Raw genomic sequence first — 18,776 nt, 5'->3', positions numbered from 1 at the left:
TTACCATGGGTTATAGTGGGCTGTGTGTTAGGTATAGAGACATATTAACATGGGTTATAGTAGGCTGTGTGTCGGGTATAGAGACGTATTACCATGGGTTATAGTGGGCTGTGTGTTGGGTATAGAGACATATTACCATGGGTTATAGTGGGCTGTGTGTTAGGTATAGAGACATATTACCATGGGTTATAGTTGGCTGTGTGTTAGGTATAGAGACATATTACCATGGGTTATAGTGGGCTGTGTGTCGGGTATAGAGACATATTACCATGGGTCATAGTGGGATGTGTGTTAGGTATAGAGACATATTACCATGGGTTATAGTGGGCTGTGTGTCGGGTATAGAGACATATTACCATGGGTTATAGTGGGCTGTGTGTTGGGTATAGAGCCATATTACCATGGGTTATAGTGGGCTATGTGTTAGGTATAGAGACATATTAACATGGGTTATAGTAGGCTGTGTGTCGGGTATAGAGACGTATTACCATGGGTTATATTGGGCTGTGTGTTGGATATAGAGACATATTACCATGGGTTATTGTGGGCTGTGTGTTGGGTATAGAGACATATTACCATGGGTTATAGTGGGCTGTGTGTTAGGTATAGAGTCATATTACCATGGGTTATAGTGGGCTGTGTGTCAGGTATAGAGACATATTACCATGGGTTATAGTGGGCTATGTGTCGAGAATAAAGACATATTACCATGGGTTATAGTGGGCTGTGTGTTAGGTATAGAGACATATTACCATGGGTTATAGTGGGCTGTGTGTCAGGTATAGAGACATATTACCATGGGTTATAGTGGGCTGTGTGTCGGATATAGAGACATATTACCATGGGTTATAGTGGGCTGTGTGTTGGGTATAGAGACATATTACCATGGGTTATAGTGGGCTGTGTGTTAGGTATAGAGACATATTACCATGGGTTATAGTGGGCTGTGTGTAGGGTATAGAGACGTATTACCATGGGTTATAGTGGGCTGTGTGTCGGGTATAGAGACATATTACCATGGGTTATAGTGGGCTGTGTGTTAGGTATAGAGACATATTACCATGGGTTATAGTGGGCTGTGTGTTAGGTATAGAGACATATTACCATGGGTTATAGTGGGCTGTGTGTTGGGTATAGAGACATATTACCATGGGTTATAGTGGGCTGTGTGTCAGGTATAGAGACATATTACCATGGGTTATAGTGGGCTGTGTGTTAGGTATAGAGACATATTACCATGGGTTATAGTGGGCTGTGTGTCAGGTATAGAGACATATTACCATGGGTTATAGTGGGCTGTGTGTTGGGTATAGAGACATATTACCATGGGTTATAGTGGGCTGTGTGTCAGGTATAGAGACATATTACCATGGGTTATAGTGGGCTGTGTGTTGGGTATAGAGACATATTACCATGGGTTATAGTGGGCTGTGTGTTGGGTATAGAGACATATTACCATGGGTTATAGTGGGCTGTGTGTTAGGTATAGAGACATATTACCATGGGTTATAGTGGGCTGTGTGTTGGGTATAGAGACATATTACCATGGGTTATAGTGGGCTGTGTGTTAGGTATAGAGACATATTACCATGGGTTATAGTGGGCTGTGTGTTGGGTATAGAGACATATTACCATGGGTTATAGTGGGCTGTGTGTTGGGTATAGAGACATATTACCATGGGTTATAGTGGGCTGTGTGTTGGGTATAGAGACATATTACCATGGGTTATAGTGGGCTGTGTGTCAGGTATAGAGACATATTACCATGGGTTATAGTGGGCTGTGTGTTGGGTATAGAGACATATTACCATGGGTTATAGTGGGCTGTGTGTTGGGTATAGAGACATATTACCATGGGTTATAGTGGGCTGTGTGTTAGGTATAGAGTCATATTACCATGGGTTATTAGTGGGCTGTGTGTCAGGTATAGAGACATATTACCATGGGTTATAGTGGGCTGTGTGTCGGGTATAGAGACGTATTACCATGGGTTATAGTGGGCTGTGTGTTGGGTATAGAGACATATTACCATGGGTTATAGTGGGCTGTGTGTTGGGTATAGAGACATATTACCATGGGTTATAGTGGGCTGTGTGTTGGGTATAGAGACATATTACCATGGGTTATAGTGGGCTGTGTGTTAGGTATAGAGACATATTACCATGGGTTATAGTGGGCTGTGTGTCAGGTATAGAGACATATTACCATGGGTTATAGTGGGCTGTGTGTCGAGAATAAAGACATATTACCATGGGTTATAGTGGGCTGTGTGTTAGGTATAGAGACATATTACCCTGGGTTATAGTGGGCTGTGTGTCAGGTATAGAGACATATTACCATGGGTTATAGTGGGCTGTGTGTCGGGTATAGAGACATATTACCATGGGTTATAGTGGGCTGTGTGTTGGGTATAGAGCCATATTACCATGGGTTATAGTGGGCTATGTGTTAGGTATAGAGACATATTAACATGGGTTATAGTAGGCTGTGTGTAGGGTATAGAGACGTATTACCATGGGTTATAGTGGGCTGTGTGTCGGGAATAGAGACATGTTACCATGGGTTATAGTGGGCTGTGTGTTAGGTATAGAGACATATTACCATCGGTTATAGTGGGCTGTGTGTTGGGTATAGAGACATATTACCATGGGTTATAGTGGGCTGTGTGTTGGGTATAGAGACATATTACCATGGGTTACAGTGTGCTGTGTGTCAGGTATAGAGACATATTACCATGGGTCATAGTGGGCTGTGTGTTTGTATAGAGACATATTACCATGGGTTATAGTGGGCTGTGTGTCAGGTATAGAGACATATTACCATGGGTTATAGTGGGCTGTGTGTCGGGTATAGAGACATATTACCATGGGTTATAGTGGGCTGTGTGTTGGGTATAGAGACATATTACCATGGGTTATAGTGGGCTGTGTGTTAGGTATAGAGACATATTACCATGGGTTATTGTGGGCTGTGTGTTGGGTATAGAGACGTATTACCATGGGTTATAGTGGGCTGTGTGTTGGGAATAGAGACATATTACCATGGGTTATAGTGGGCTGTGTGTTGGGTATAGAGACATATTACCATGGGTTATAGTGGGCTGTGTGTCAGGTATAGAGACATATTACCATGGGTTATAGTGGGCTGTGTGTCAGGTATAGAGACATATTACCATGGGTTATAGTGGGCTGTGTGTTGGGTATAGAGACATATTACCATGGGTTATAGTGGGCTGTGTGTTGGGTATAGAGACATATTACCATGGGTTATAGTGGGCTGTGTGTCAGGTATAGTGACATATTACCATGGGTTATAGTGGGCTGTGTGTTGGGTATAGAGACATATTTCCATGGGTTATAGTGGGCTGTGTGTTGGGTATAGAGACATATTACCATGGGTTATAGTGGGCTGTGTGTCAGGTATAGAGACATATTACCATGGGTTATAGTGGGCTGTGTGTTGGGTATAGAGACATATTACCATGGGTTATAGTGGGCTGTGTGTTGGGTATAGAGACATATTACCATGGGTTATAGTGGGCTGTGTGTTGGGTATAGAGACATATTACCATGGGTTATAGTGGGCTGTGTGTCAGGTATAGAGACATATTACCATTGGTTATAGTGGGCTGTGTGTTGGGTATAGAGACATATTACCATGGGTTATAGTGGGCTGTGTGTCGGGTATAGAGACATATTACCATGGGTTATAGTGGGCTGTGTGTCAGGTATAGAGACATATTACCATGGGTTATAGTGGGCTGTGTGTTAGGTATAGAGACATATTACCATGGGTTATAGTGGGCTGTGTGTCGGGTATAGAGACGTATTACCATGGGTTATAGTGGGCTGTGTGTTGGGTATAGAGACATATTACCATGGGTTATAGTGGGCTGTGTGTTGGGTATAGAGACATATTACCATGGTTTATAGTGGGCTGTGTGTCAGGTATAGAGACATATTACCATTGGTTATAGTGGGCTTTGTGTTGTGTATAGAGACATATTAACATGTGTTATAGTGGGCTTTGTGTCGGGTATGAAGACAAATTAACATGGGTTATAGTGGGCTGTGTGTCAGGTATAGAGACATATTACCATGGGTTATAGTGGGCTGTGTGTCAGGTATAGAGACATATTACCATGGGTTATAGTGGGCTGTGTGTCGGGAATAGAGACATATTACCATGGGTTATAGTGGGCTGTGTGTTAGGTATAGAGACATATTACCATGGGTTATAGTGGGCTGTGTGTTGGGTATAGAGACATATTACCATGGGTTATAGTGGGCTGTGTGTCAGGTATAGAGACATATTACCATGGGTTATAGTGGGCTGTGTGTCAGGTATAGAGACATATTACCATGGGTTATAGTGGGCTGTGTGTTGGTATAGAGACATATTACCATGGGTTATAGTGGGCTGTGTGTTGGGTATAGAGACATATTACCATGGGTTATAGTGGGCTGTGTGTTGGGTATAGAGACATATTACCATGGGTTATAGTGGGCTTTGTGTTAGGTATAGAGACATATTACCATGGGTTATAGTGGGCTGTGTGTCGGGTATAGAGACATATTACCATGGGTTATAGTGGGCTGTGTGTTGGGTATAGAGACATATTACCATGGGTTACAGTGGGCTGTGTGTTAGGTATAGAGTCATATTACCATGGGTTATAGTGGGCTGTGTGTTGGGTATAGAGACATATTACCATGGGTTATAGTGGGCTGTGTGTCGGGTATAGAGACGTATTACCATGGGTTATAGTGGGCTGTGTGTTGGGTATAGAGACATATTACCATGGGTTATAGTGGGCTGTGTGTTAGGTATAGAGACATATTACCATGGGTTATAGTGGGCTGTGTGTCGGGTATAGAGACATATTACCATGGGTTATAGTGGGCTGTGTGTTTGTATAGAGACATATTACCATGGGTTATAGTGGGCTGTGTGTCAGGTATAGAGACATATTACCATGGGTTATAGTGGGCTGTGTGTCGGGTATAGAGACATATTACCATGGGTTATAGTGGGCTGTGTGTTGGGTATAGAGCCATATTACCATGGGTTATAGTGGGCTGTGTGTTAGGTATAGAGACATATTAACATGGGTTATAGTAGGCTGTGTGTTGGGTATAGAGACGTATTACCATGGGTTATAGTGGGCTGTGTGTTGGGTATAGAGACATATTACCATGGGTTATAGTGGGCTGTGTGTTGGTTATAGAGTCATATTACCATGGGTTATAGTGGGCTGTGTGTCAGGTATAGAGACATATTACCATGGGTTATAGTGGGCTGTGTGTCAGGTATAGAGACATATTACCATGGGTTATAGTGGGCTGTGTGTTGGGTATAGAGACATATTACCATGGGTTATAGTGGGCTGTGTGTTGGGTATAGAGACATATTACCATGGGTTATAGTGGGCTGTGTGTCAGGTATAGTGACATAATACCATGGGTTGTAGTGGGCTGTGTGTTGGGTATAGAGACATATTACCATGGGTGATAGTGGGCTGTGTGTTGGGTATAGAGACATATTACCATGGGTTATAGTGGGCTGTGTGTCAGGTATAGAGACATATTACCATGGGTTATAGTGGGCTGTGTGTTGGGTATAGAGACATATTACCATGGGTTATAGTGGGCTGTGTGTTGGGTATAGAGACATATTACCATGGGTTATAGTGGGCTGTGTGTTGGGTATAGAGACATATTACCATGGTTTATAGTGGGCTGTGTGTCAGGTATAGAGACATATTACCATGGGTTATAGTGGGCTGTGTGTTGTGTATAGAGACATATTACCATGGGTTATAGTGGGCTGTGTGTCAGGTATAGAGACATATTACCATGGGTTATAGTGGGCTGTGTGTTAGGTATAGAGACATATTACCATGGGTTATAGTGGGCTGTGTGTTAGGTATAGAGACATATTACCATGGGTTATAGTGGGCTGTGTGTCGGGTATAGAGACATATTACCATGGGTTATAGTGGGCTGTGTGTTAGGTATAGAGACATATTACCATGGGTTATAGTGGGCTGTGTGTTGGGTATAGAGACATATTACCATGGGTTATAGTGGGCTGTGTGTTAGGTATAGAGACATATTACCATGGGTTATAGTGGGCTGTGTGTTAGGTATAGAGACATATTACCATGGGTTATAGTGGGCTGTGTGTTAGGTATAGAGACATATTACCATGGGTTATAGTGGGCTGTGTGTCAGGTATAGAGACATATTACCATGGGTTATAGTGGGCTGTGTGTCGGGTATAGAGACATATTACCATGGGTTATAGTGGGCTGTGTGTTAGGTATAGAGACATATTACCATGGGTTATAGTGGGCTGTGTGTTGGGTATAGAGACATATTACCATGGGTTATAGTGGGCTGTGTGTCAGGTATAGAGACATATTACCATGGGTTATAGTGGGCTGTGTGTCAGGTATAGAGACATATTACCATGGGTTATAGTGGGCTGTGTGTTGGTATAGAGACATATTACCATGGGTTATAGTGGGCTGTGTGTTGGGTATAGAGACATATTACCATGGGTTATAGTGGGCTGTGTGTTAGGTATAGAGACATATTACCATGGGTTATAGTGGGCTGTGTGTTAGGTATAGAGACATATTACCATGGGTTATAGTGGGCTGTGTGTTGGGTATAGAGACATATTACCATGGGTTATAGTGGGCTGTGTGTTGGGTATAGAGACATATTACCATGGGTTATAGTGGGCTGTGTGTTAGGTATAGAGACATATTACCATGGGTTATAGTGGGCTGTGTGTTAGGTATAGAGACATATTACCATGGGTTATAGTGGGCTGTGTGTTGGGTATAGAGACATATTACCATGGGTTATAGTGGGCTGTGTGTCGGGTATAGAGACATATTACCATGGGTTATAGTGGGCTGTGTGTTGGGTATAGAGACATATTACCATGGGTTATAGTGGGCTGTGTGTTAGGTATAGAGACATATTACCATGGGTTATAGTGGGCTGTGTGTCGGGTATAGAGACATATTACCAAGGGTCATAGTGGGCTGTGTGTTTGGTATAGAGACATATTACCATGGGTTATAGTGGGCTGTGTGTCAGGTATAGAGACATATTACCATGGGTTATAGTGGGCTGTGTGTCGGGTATAGAGACATATTACCATGGGTTATAGTGGGCTGTGTGTTGGGTATAGAGACATATTACCATGGGTTATAGTGGGCTGTGTGTTAGGTATAGAGACATATTACCATGGGTTATAGTGGGCTGTGTGTTGGGTATAGAGACGTATTACCATGGGTTATAGTGGGCTGTGTGTTGGGTATAGAGACATATTACCATGGGTTATAGTGGGCTGTGTGTTAGGTATAGAGACATATTACCATGGGTTATAGTTGGCTGTGTGTTAGGTATAGAGACATATTACCATGGGTTATAGTGGGCTGTGTGTCGGGTATAGAGACATATTACCATGGGTTATAGTGGGCTGTGTGTTAGGTATAGAGACATATTACCATGGGTTATAGTGGGCTGTGTGTCGGGTATAGAGACATATTACCATGGGTTATAGTGGGCTGTGTGTTGGGTATAGAGACATATTACCATGGGTTATAGTGGGCTGTGTGTTAGGTATAGAGACATATTACCATGGGTTATAGTGGGCTGTGTGTCAGGTATAGAGACATATTACCATGGGTTATAGTGGGCTGTGTGTTGGGTATAGAGACATATTACCATGGGTTATAGTGGGCTGTGTGTTGGGTATAGAGACATATTACCATGGGTTATAGTGGGCTGTGTGTTGGGTATAGAGACATATTACCATGGGTTATAGTGGGCTGTGTGTTAGGTATAGAGACATATTACCATGGGTTATAGTGGGCTGTGTGTCAGGTATAGAGACATATTACCATGGGTTATAGTGGGCTGTGTGTCGGGTATAGAGACATATTACCATGGGTTATAGTGGGCTGTGTGTTGGGTATAGAGACATATTACCATGGGTTATAGTGGGCTGTGTGTTGGGTATAGAGACATATTACCATGGGTTATAGTGGGCTGTGTGTCGGGTATAGAGACATATTACCATGGGTTATAGTGGGCTGTGTGTTGGGTATAGAGACATATTACCATGGGTTATAGTGGGCTGTGTGTTAGGTATAGAGACATATTACCATGGGTTATAGTGGGCTGTGTGTCGGGTATAGAGACATATTACCATGGGTTATAGTGGGCTGTGTGTTGGGTATAGAGACATATTACCATGGGTTATAGTGGGCTGTGTGTTAGGTATAGAGACATATTACCATGGGTTATAGTGGGCTGTGTGTCAGGTATAGAGACATATTACCATGGGTTATAGTGGGCTGTGTGTTGGGTATAGAGACATATTACCATGGGTTATAGTGGGCTGTGTGTTGGGTATAGAGACATATTACCATGGGTTATAGTGGGCTGTGTGTTAGGTATAGAGACATATTACCATGGGTTATAGTGGGCTGTGTGTTAGGTATAGAGACATATTACCATGGGTTATAGTGGGCTGTGTGTCGGGTATAGAGACATATTACCATGGGTTATAGTGGGCTGTGTGTTAGGTATAGAGACATATTACCATGGGTTATAGTGGGCTGTGTGTCAGGTATAGAGACATATTACCATGGGTTATAGTGGGCTGTGTGTTGGGTATAGAGACATATTACCATGGGTTATAGTGGGCTGTGTGTTAGGTATAGAGACATATTACCATGGGTTATAGTGGGCTGTGTGTTAGGTATAGAGACATATTACCATGGGTTATAGTGGGCTGTGTGTTGGGTATAGAGACATATTACCATGGGTTATAGTGGGCTGTGTGTTGGGTATAGAGACATATTACCATGGGTTATAGTGGGCTGTGTGTTAGGTATAGAGACATATTACCATGGGTTATAGTGGGCTGTGTGTTGGGTATAGAGACATATTACCATGGGTTATAGTGGGCTGTGTGTTGGGTATAGAGACATATTACCATGGGTTATAGTGGGCTGTGTGTTAGGTATAGAGACATATTACCATGGGTTATAGTGGGCTGTGTGTTAGGTATAGAGACATATTACCATGGGTTATAGTGGGCTGTGTGTTAGGTATAGAGACATATTACCATGGGTTATAGTGGGCTGTGTGTTGGGTATAGAGACATATTACCATGGGTTATAGTGGGCTGTGTGTTAGGTATAGAGACATATTACCATGGGTTATAGTGGGCTGTGTGTTAGGTATAGAGACATATTACCATGGGTTATAGTGGGCTGTGTGTTAGGTATAGAGACATATTACCATGGGTTATAGTGGGCTGTGTGTTAGGTATAGAGACATATTACCATGGGTTATAGTGGGCTGTGTGTTAGGTATAGAGACATATTACCATGGGTTATAGTGGGCTGTGTGTTGGGTATAGAGACATATTACCATGGGTTATAGTGGGCTGTGTGTTGGGTATAGAGACATATTACCATGGGTTATAGTGGGCTGTGTGTTAGGTATAGAGACATATTACCATGGGTTATAGTGGGCTGTGTGTTGGGTATAGAGACATATTACCATGGGTTATAGTGGGCTGTGTGTTAGGTATAGAGACATATTACCATGGGTTATAGTGGGCTGTGTGTCGGGTATAGAGACATATTACCATGGGTTATAGTGGGCTGTGTGTCGGGTATAGAGACATATTACCATGGGTTATAGTGGGCTGTGTGTTAGGTATAGAGACATATTACCATGGGTTATAGTGGGCTGTGTGTCGGGTATAGAGACATATTACCATGGGTTATAGTGGGCTGTGTGTTAGGTATAGAGACATATTACCATGGGTTATAGTGGGCTGTGTGTTAGGTATAGAGACATATTACCATGGGTTATAGTGGGCTGTGTGTTAGGTATAGAGACATATTACCATGGGTTATAGTGGGCTGTGTGTCGGGTATAGAGACATATTACCATGGGTTATAGTGGGCTGTGTGTTGGGTATAGAGACATATTACCATGGGTTATAGTGGGCTGTGTGTTAGGTATAGAGACATATTACCATGGGTTATAGTGGGCTGTGTGTTGGGTATAGAGACATATTACCATGGGTTATAGTGGGCTGTGTGTTAGGTATAGAGACATATTACCATGGGTTATAGTGGGCTGTGTGTCAGGTATAGAGACATATTACCATGGGTTATAGTGGGCTGTGTGTTGGGTATAGAGACATATTACCATGGGTTATAGTGGGCTGTGTGTTGGGTATAGAGACATATTACCATGGGTTATAGTGGGCTGTGTGTTAGGTATAGAGACATATTACCATGGGTTATAGTGGGCTGTGTGTCAGGTATAGAGACATATTACCATGGGTTATAGTGGGCTGTGTGTCGGGTATAGAGACATATTACCATGGGTTATAGTGGGCTGTGTGTTAGGTATAGAGACATATTACCATGGGTTATAGTGGGCTGTGTGTTGGGTATAGAGACATATTACCATGGGTTATAGTGGGCTGTGTGTCGGGTATAGAGACATATTACCATGGGTTATAGTGGGCTGTGTGTTGGGTATAGAGACATATTACCATGGGTTATAGTGGGCTGTGTGTTAGGTATAGAGACATATTACCATGGGTTATAGTGGGCTGTGTGTTAGGTATAGAGACATATTACCATGGGTTATAGTGGGCTGTGTGTCGGGTATAGAGACATATTACCATGGGTTATAGTGGGCTGTGTGTTAGGTATAGAGACATATTACCATGGGTTATAGTGGGCTGTGTGTTGGGTATAGAGACATATTACCATGGGTTATAGTGGGCTGTGTGTTGGGTATAGAGACATATTACCATGGGTTATAGTGGGCTGTGTGTTAGGTATAGAGACATATTACCATGGGTTATAGTGGGCTGTGTGTTAGGTATAGAGACATATTACCATGGGTTATAGTGGGCTGTGTGTTAGGTATAGAGACATATTACCATGGGTTATAGTGGGCTGTGTGTTAGGTATAGAGACATATTACCATGGGTTATAGTGGGCTGTGTGTTAGGTATAGAGACATATTACCATGGGTTATAGTGGGCTGTGTGTTGGGTATAGAGACATATTACCATGGGTTATAGTGGGCTGTGTGTTGGGTATAGAGACATATTACCATGGGTTATAGTGGGCTGTGTGTTAGGTATAGAGACATATTACCATGGGTTATAGTGGGCTGTGTGTTGGGTATAGAGACATATTACCATGGGTTATAGTGGGCTGTGTGTTGGGTATAGAGACATATTACCATGGGTTATAGTGGGCTGTGTGTTGGGTATAGAGACATATTACCATGGGTTATAGTGGGCTGTGTGTTGGGTATAGAGACATATTACCATGGGTTATAGTGGGCTGTGTGTTAGGTATAGAGACATATTACCATGGGTTATAGTGGGCTGTGTGTTGGGTATAGAGACATATTACCATGGGTTATAGTGGGCTGTGTGTTAGGTATAGAGACATATTACCATGGGTTATAGTGGGCTGTGTGTCAGGTATAGAGACATATTACCATGGGTTATAGTGGGCTGTGTGTTGGGTATAGAGACATATTACCATGGGTTATAGTGGGCTGTGTGTTGGGTATAGAGACATATTACCATGGGTTATAGTGGGCTGTGTGTTAGGTATAGAGACATATTACCATGGGTTATAGTGGGCTGTGTGTTGGGTATAGAGACATATTACCATGGGTTATAGTGGGCTGTGTGTTAGGTATAGAGACATATTACCATGGGTTATAGTGGGCTGTGTGTCAGGTATAGAGACATATTACCATGGGTTATAGTGGGCTGTGTGTTGGGTATAGAGACATATTACCATGGGTTATAGTGGGCTGTGTGTTGGGTATAGAGACATATTACCATGGGTTATAGTGGGCTGTGTGTTGGGTATAGAGACATATTACCATGGGTTATAGTGGGCTGTGTGTTGGGTATAGAGACATATTACCATGGGTTATAGTGGGCTGTGTGTTAGGTATAGAGACATATTACCATGGGTTATAGTGGGCTGTGTGTTAGGTATAGAGACATATTACCATGGGTTATAGTGGGCTGTGTGTTGGGTATAGAGACATATTACCATGGGTTATAGTGGGCTGTGTGTTAGGTATAGAGACATATTACCATGGGTTATAGTGGGCTGTGTGTCAGGTATAGAGACATATTACCATGGGTTATAGTGGGCTGTGTGTCGGGTATAGAGACATATTACCATGGGTTATAGTGGGCTGTGTGTTGGGTATAGAGACATATTACCATGGGTTATAGTGGGCTGTGTGTTAGGTATAGAGACATATTACCATGGGTTATAGTGGGCTGTGTGTTGGGTATAGAGACATATTACCATGGGTTATAGTGGGCTGTGTGTTGGGTATAGAGACATATTACCATGGGTTATAGTGGGCTGTGTGTCAGGTATAGAGACATATTACCATGGGTTATAGTGGGCTGTGTGTTGGGTATAGAGACATATTACCATGGGTTATAGTGGGCTGTGTGTTGGGTATAGAGACATATTACCATGGGTTATAGTGGGCTGTGTGTCAGGTATAGAGACATATTACCATGGGTTATAGTGGGCTGTGTGTTGGTATAGAGACATATTACCATGGGTTATAGTGGGCTGTGTGTTAGGTATAGAGACATATTACCATGGGTTATAGTGGGCTGTGTGTCAGGTATAGAGACATATTACCATGGGTTATAGTGGGCTTTGTGTCGTGTATAGAGACATATTACCATGGGTTATAGTGGGCTGTGTGTTGGGTATAGAGACATATTACCATGGGTTATAGTGGGCTGTGTGTTAGGTATAGAGACATATTACCATGGGTTATAGTGGGCTGTGTGTTAGGTATAGAGACATATTACCATGGGTTATAGTGGGCTGTGTGTTGGGTATAGAGACATATTACCATGGGTTATAGTGGGCTGTGTGTTAGGTATAGAGACATATTACCATGGGTTATAGTGGGCTGTGTGTTAGGTATAGAGACATATTACCATGGGTTATAGTGGGCTGTGTGTTAGGTATAGAGACATATTACCATGGGTTATAGTGGGCTGTGTGTTAGGTATAGAGACATATTACCATGGGTTATAGTGGGCTGTGTGTTAGGTATAGAGACATATTACCATGGGTTATAGTGGGCTGTGTGTTGGGTATAGAGACATATTACCATGGGTTATAGTGGGCTGTGTGTTGGGTATAGAGACATATTACCATGGGTTATAGTGGGCTGTGTGTTGGGTATAGAGACATATTACCATGGGTTATAGTGGGCTGTGTGTTAGGTATAGAGACATATTACCATGGGTTATAGTGGGCTGTGTGTTGGGTATAGAGACATATTACCATGGGTTATAGTGGGCTGTGTGTTAGGTATAGAGACATATTACCATGGGTTATAGTGGGCTGTGTGTTAGGTATAGAGACATATTACCATGGGTTATAGTGGGCTGTGTGTTGGGTATAGAGACATATTACCATGGGTTATAGTGGGCTGTGTGTCGGGTATAGAGACATATTACCATGGGTTATAGTGGGCTGTGTGTTGGGTATAGAGACATATTACCATGGGTTATAGTGGGCTGTGTGTCAGGTATAGAGACATATTACCATGGGTTATAGTGGGCTGTGTGTCAGGTATAGAGACATATTACCATGGGTTATAGTGGGCTGTGTGTTGGGTATAGAGACATATTACCATGGGTTATAGTGGGCTGTGTGTTAGGTATAGAGACATATTACCATGGGTTATAGTGGGCTGTGTGTTGGGTATAGAGACATATTACCATGGGTTATAGTGGGCTGTGTGTTAGGTATAGAGACATATTACCATGGGTTATAGTGGGCTGTGTGTTGGGTATAGAGACATATTACCATGGGTTATAGTGGGCTGTGTGTTGGGTATAGAGACATATTACCATGGGTTATAGTGGGCTGTGTGTTAGGTATAGAGACATATTACCATGGGTTATAGTGGGCTGTGTGTTAGGTATAGAGACATATTACCATGGGTTATAGTGGGCTGTGTGTTAGGTATAGAGACATATTACCATGGGTTATAGTGGGCTGTGTGTCGGGTATAGAGACATATTACCATGGGTTATAGTGGGCTGTGTGTTAGGTATAGAGACATATTACCATGGGTTATAGTGGGCTGTGTGTTAGGTATAGAGACATATTACCATGGGTTATAGTGGGCTGTGTGTTAGGTATAGAGACATATTACCATGGGTTATAGTGGGCTGTGTGTTGGGTATAGAGACATATTACCATGGGTTATAGTGGGCTGTGTGTTGGGTATAGAGACATATTACCATGGGTTATAGTGGGCTGTGTGTTGGGTATAGAGACATATTACCATGGGTTATAGTGGGCTGTGTGTTGGGTATAGAGACATATTACCATGGGTTATAGTGGGCTGTGTGTTAGGTATAGAGACATATTACCATGGGTTATAGTGGGCTGTGTGTCGGGTATAGAGACATATTACCATGGGTTATAGTGGGCTGTGTGTTGGGTATAGAGACATATTACCATGGGTTATAGTGGGCTGTGTGTCAGGTATAGAGACATATTACCATGGGTTATAGTGGGCTGTGTGTTAGGTATAGAGACATATTACCATGGGTTATAGTGGGCTGTGTGTTAGGTATAGAGACATATTACCATGGGTTATAGTGGGCTGTGTGTCAGGTATAGAGACATATTACCATGGGTTATAGTGGGCTGTGTGTTGGTATAGAGACATATTACCATGGGTTATAGTGGGCTGTGTGTTAGGTATAGAGACATATTACCATGGGTTATAGTGGGCTGTGTGTTAGGTATAGAGACATATTACCATGGGTTATAGTGGGCTGTGTGTTAGGTATAGAGACATATTACCATGGGTTATAGTGGGCTGTGTGTTGGGTATAGAGACATATTACCATGGGTTATAGTGGGCTGTGTGTTAGGTATAGAGACATATTACCATGGGTTATAGTGGGCTGTGTGTTGGGTATAGAGACATATTACCATGGGTTATAGTGGGCTGTGTGTTGGGTATAGAGACATATTACCATGGGTTATAGTGGGCTGTGTGTTGGGTATAGAGACGTATTACCATGGGTTATAGTGGGCTGTGTGTTGGGTATAGAGACATATTACCATGGGTTATAGTGGGCTGTGTGTCGGGTATAGAGACATATTACCATGGGTTATAGTGGGCTGTGTGTGGTAAGACATACCATGGGTTATAGGGCTGTGTGTTGGTATAGAGACATATTACCATGGGTTATAGTGGGCTGTGTGTTAGATATAGAGCCATATTACCATGGGTTATAGTGGGCTGTGTGTTAGGTATAGGGACATATTACCATGGGTTATAGTGGGCTGTGTGTTAGGTATAGAGACATATTACCATGGGTTATAGTGGGCTGTGTGTTAGGTATAGAGACATATTACCATGGGTTATAGTGAGCTGTGTGTTGGGTATAGAGACATATTACCATGGGTTATAGTGGGCTGTGTGTTAGGTATAGAGACATATTACCATGGGTTTTAGTGGGCTGTGTGTTAGGTATAGAGACATATTACCATGGGTTATAGTGGGCTGTGTGTTGGGTATAGAGACATATTACCATGGGTTATAGTGGGCTGTGTGTTAGGTATAGAGACATATTACCATGGGTTATAGTGGGCTGTGTGTCGGGTATAGAGACGTATTACCATGGGTTATAGTGGGCTTTGTGTCGGGTATAGAGACATATTACCATGGGTTATAGTGGGCTGTGTGTCAGGTATAGAGACATATTACCATGGGTTATAGTGGGCTGTGTGTCGGGTATAGAGACATATTACCATGGGTTATAGTGGGCTGTGTGTTAGGTATAGAGACATATTACCATGGGTTATAGTGGGCTGTGTGTCAGGTATAGAGACATATTACCATGGGTTATAGTGGGCTTTGTGTTGTGTATAGAGACATATTACCATGGGTTATAGTGGGCTGTGTGTTAGGTATAAAGACATATTACCATGGGTTATAGTGGGCTGTGTGTCAGGTATAGAGACATATTACCATGGGTTATAGTGGGCTTTGTGTTGTGTATAGAGACATATTAACATGGGTTATAGTGGGCTGTGTGTTAGGTATAGAGACATACTACCATGGGTTATAGTGAGCTTTGTGTTAGGTATAGAGACATATTACCATGAGTTATAGTGGGCTTTGTGTTAGGTATAGAGACATATTACCATGGGTTATAGTGGGCTGTGTGTTGGGTATAGAGACATATTACCATGAGTTATAGTGGGCTGTGTGTTAGGTATAGAGACATATTACAATGGGTTTTAGTGGGCTGTGTGTTAGGTATAGAGACATATTACCATGGGTTATAGTGGGCTGTGTGTTGGGTATAGAGACATATTACCATGGGTTATAGTGGGCTGTGTGTCGGGTATAGAGACGTATTACCATGGGTTATAGTGGGCTTTGTGTTGGGTATAGAGACATATTACCATGGGTTATAGTGGGCTGTGTGTCAGGTATAGAGACATATTACCATGGGTTATAGTGGGCTGTGTGTCGGGTATAGAGACATATTACCATGGGTTATAGTGGGCTGTGTGTTAGGTATAAAGACATTATTACCATGGGTTATAGTGGGCTGTGTGTCAGGTATAGAGACATATTACCATGGGTTATAGTGGGCTTTGTGTTGTGTATAGAGACATATTACCATGGGTTATAGTGGGCTGTGTGTTAGGTATAAAGACATATTACCATGGGTTATAGTGGGCTGTGTGTCAGGTATAGAGACATATTACCATGGGTTATAGTGGGCTGTGTGTTAGGTATAGAGACATATTAACATGGGTTATAGTGGGCTGTGTGTTAGGTATAGAGACATATTACCATGGGTTATAGTGGGCTGTGTGTTAGGTATAGAGACATATTACCATGGGTTATAGTGGGCTGTGTGTTGGGTATAGAGACATATTACCATGGGTTATAGTGGGCTGTGTGTTGGGTATAGAGACATATTACCATGGGTTATAGTGGGCTGTGTGTTAGGTATAGAGACATATTACCATGGGTTATAGTGGGCTGTGTGTTGGGTATAGAGACATATTACCATGGGTTATAGTGGGCTGTGTGTCGGGTATAGAGACATATTACCATGGGTTATAGTGGGCTGTGTGTTGGGTATAGAGACATATTACCATGGGTTATAGTGGGCTGTGTGTCAGGTATAGAGACATATTACCATGGGTTATAGTGGGCTTTGTGTCGGGTATAGAGACATATTACCATGGGTTATAGTGGGCTGTGTGTCAGGTATAGAGACATATTACCATGGGTTATAGTGGGCTGTGTGTCGGGTATAGAGACATATTACCATGGGTTATAGTGGGCTGTGTGTTAGGTATAAAGACATATTACCATGGGTTATAGTGGGCTGTGTGTCAGGTATAGAGACATATTACCATGGGTTATAGTGGGCTGTGTGTTGGGTATAGAGACATATTACCATGGGTTATAGTGGGCTGTGTGTTAGGTATAGAGACATATTACCATGGGTTATAGTGGGCTGTGTGTCAGGTATAGAGACATATTACCATGGGTTATAGTGGGCTGTGTGTTGGGTATAGAGACATATTACCATGGGTTATAGTGGGCTGTGTGTTAGGTATAGAGACATATTACCATGGGTTATAGTGGGCTGTGTGTTAGGTATAGAGACATATTACCATGGGTTATAGTGGGCTGTGTGTTAGGTATAGAGACATATTACCATGGGTTATAGTGGGCTGTGTGTTGGGTATAGAGACATATTACCATGGGTTATAGTGGGCTGTGTGTTGGGTATAGAGACATATTACCATGGGTTATAGTGGGCTGTGTGTTAGGTATAGAGACATATTACCATGGGTTATAGTGGGCTGTGTGTTAGGTATAGAGACATATTACCATGGGTTATAGTGGGCTGTGTGTTAGGTATAGAGACATATTACCATGGGTTATAGTGAGCTGTGTGTTGGGTATAGAGACATATTACCATGGGTTATAGTGGGCTGTGTGTTAGGTATAGAGACATATTACCATGGGTTTTAGTGGGCTGTGTGTTAGGTATAGAGACATATTACCATGGGTTATAGTGGGCTGTGTGTTGGGTATAGAGACATATTACCATGGGTTATAGTGGGCTGTGTGTCGGGTATAGAGACGTATTACCATGGGTTATAGTGGGCTTTGTGTTGGGTATAGAGACATATTACCATGGGTTATAGTGGGCTGTGTGTCAGGTATAGAGACATATTACCATGGGTTATAGTGGGCTGTGTGTCGGGTATAGAGACATATTACCATGGGTTATAGTGGGCTGTGTGTTAGGTATAAAGACATATTACCATGGGTTATAGTGGGCTGTGTGTCAGGTATAGAGACATATTACCATGGGTTATAGTGGGCTTTGTGTTGTGTATAGAGACATATTACCATGGGTTATAGTGGGCTGTGTGTCAGGTATAGAGACATATTACCATGAGTTATAGTGAGCTGTGTGTTGGGTATAGAGACATATTACCATGAGTTATAGTGGGCTGTGTGTTAGGTATAGAGACATATTACAATGGGTTTTAGTGGGCTGTGTGTTAGGTATAGAGACATATTACCATGTGTTATAGTGGGCTGTGTGTGGGGTATGGTGACATATTA

The sequence above is a fragment of the Salmo salar genome, chromosome 10 (genome assembly GCF_965601325.2).
Source record: "Salmo salar chromosome 10, fSalSal1, whole genome shotgun sequence".
Taxonomy (NCBI): Eukaryota; Metazoa; Chordata; class Actinopteri; order Salmoniformes; family Salmonidae; genus Salmo; species Salmo salar.
This window is presented reverse-complemented; position numbering follows the sequence as displayed.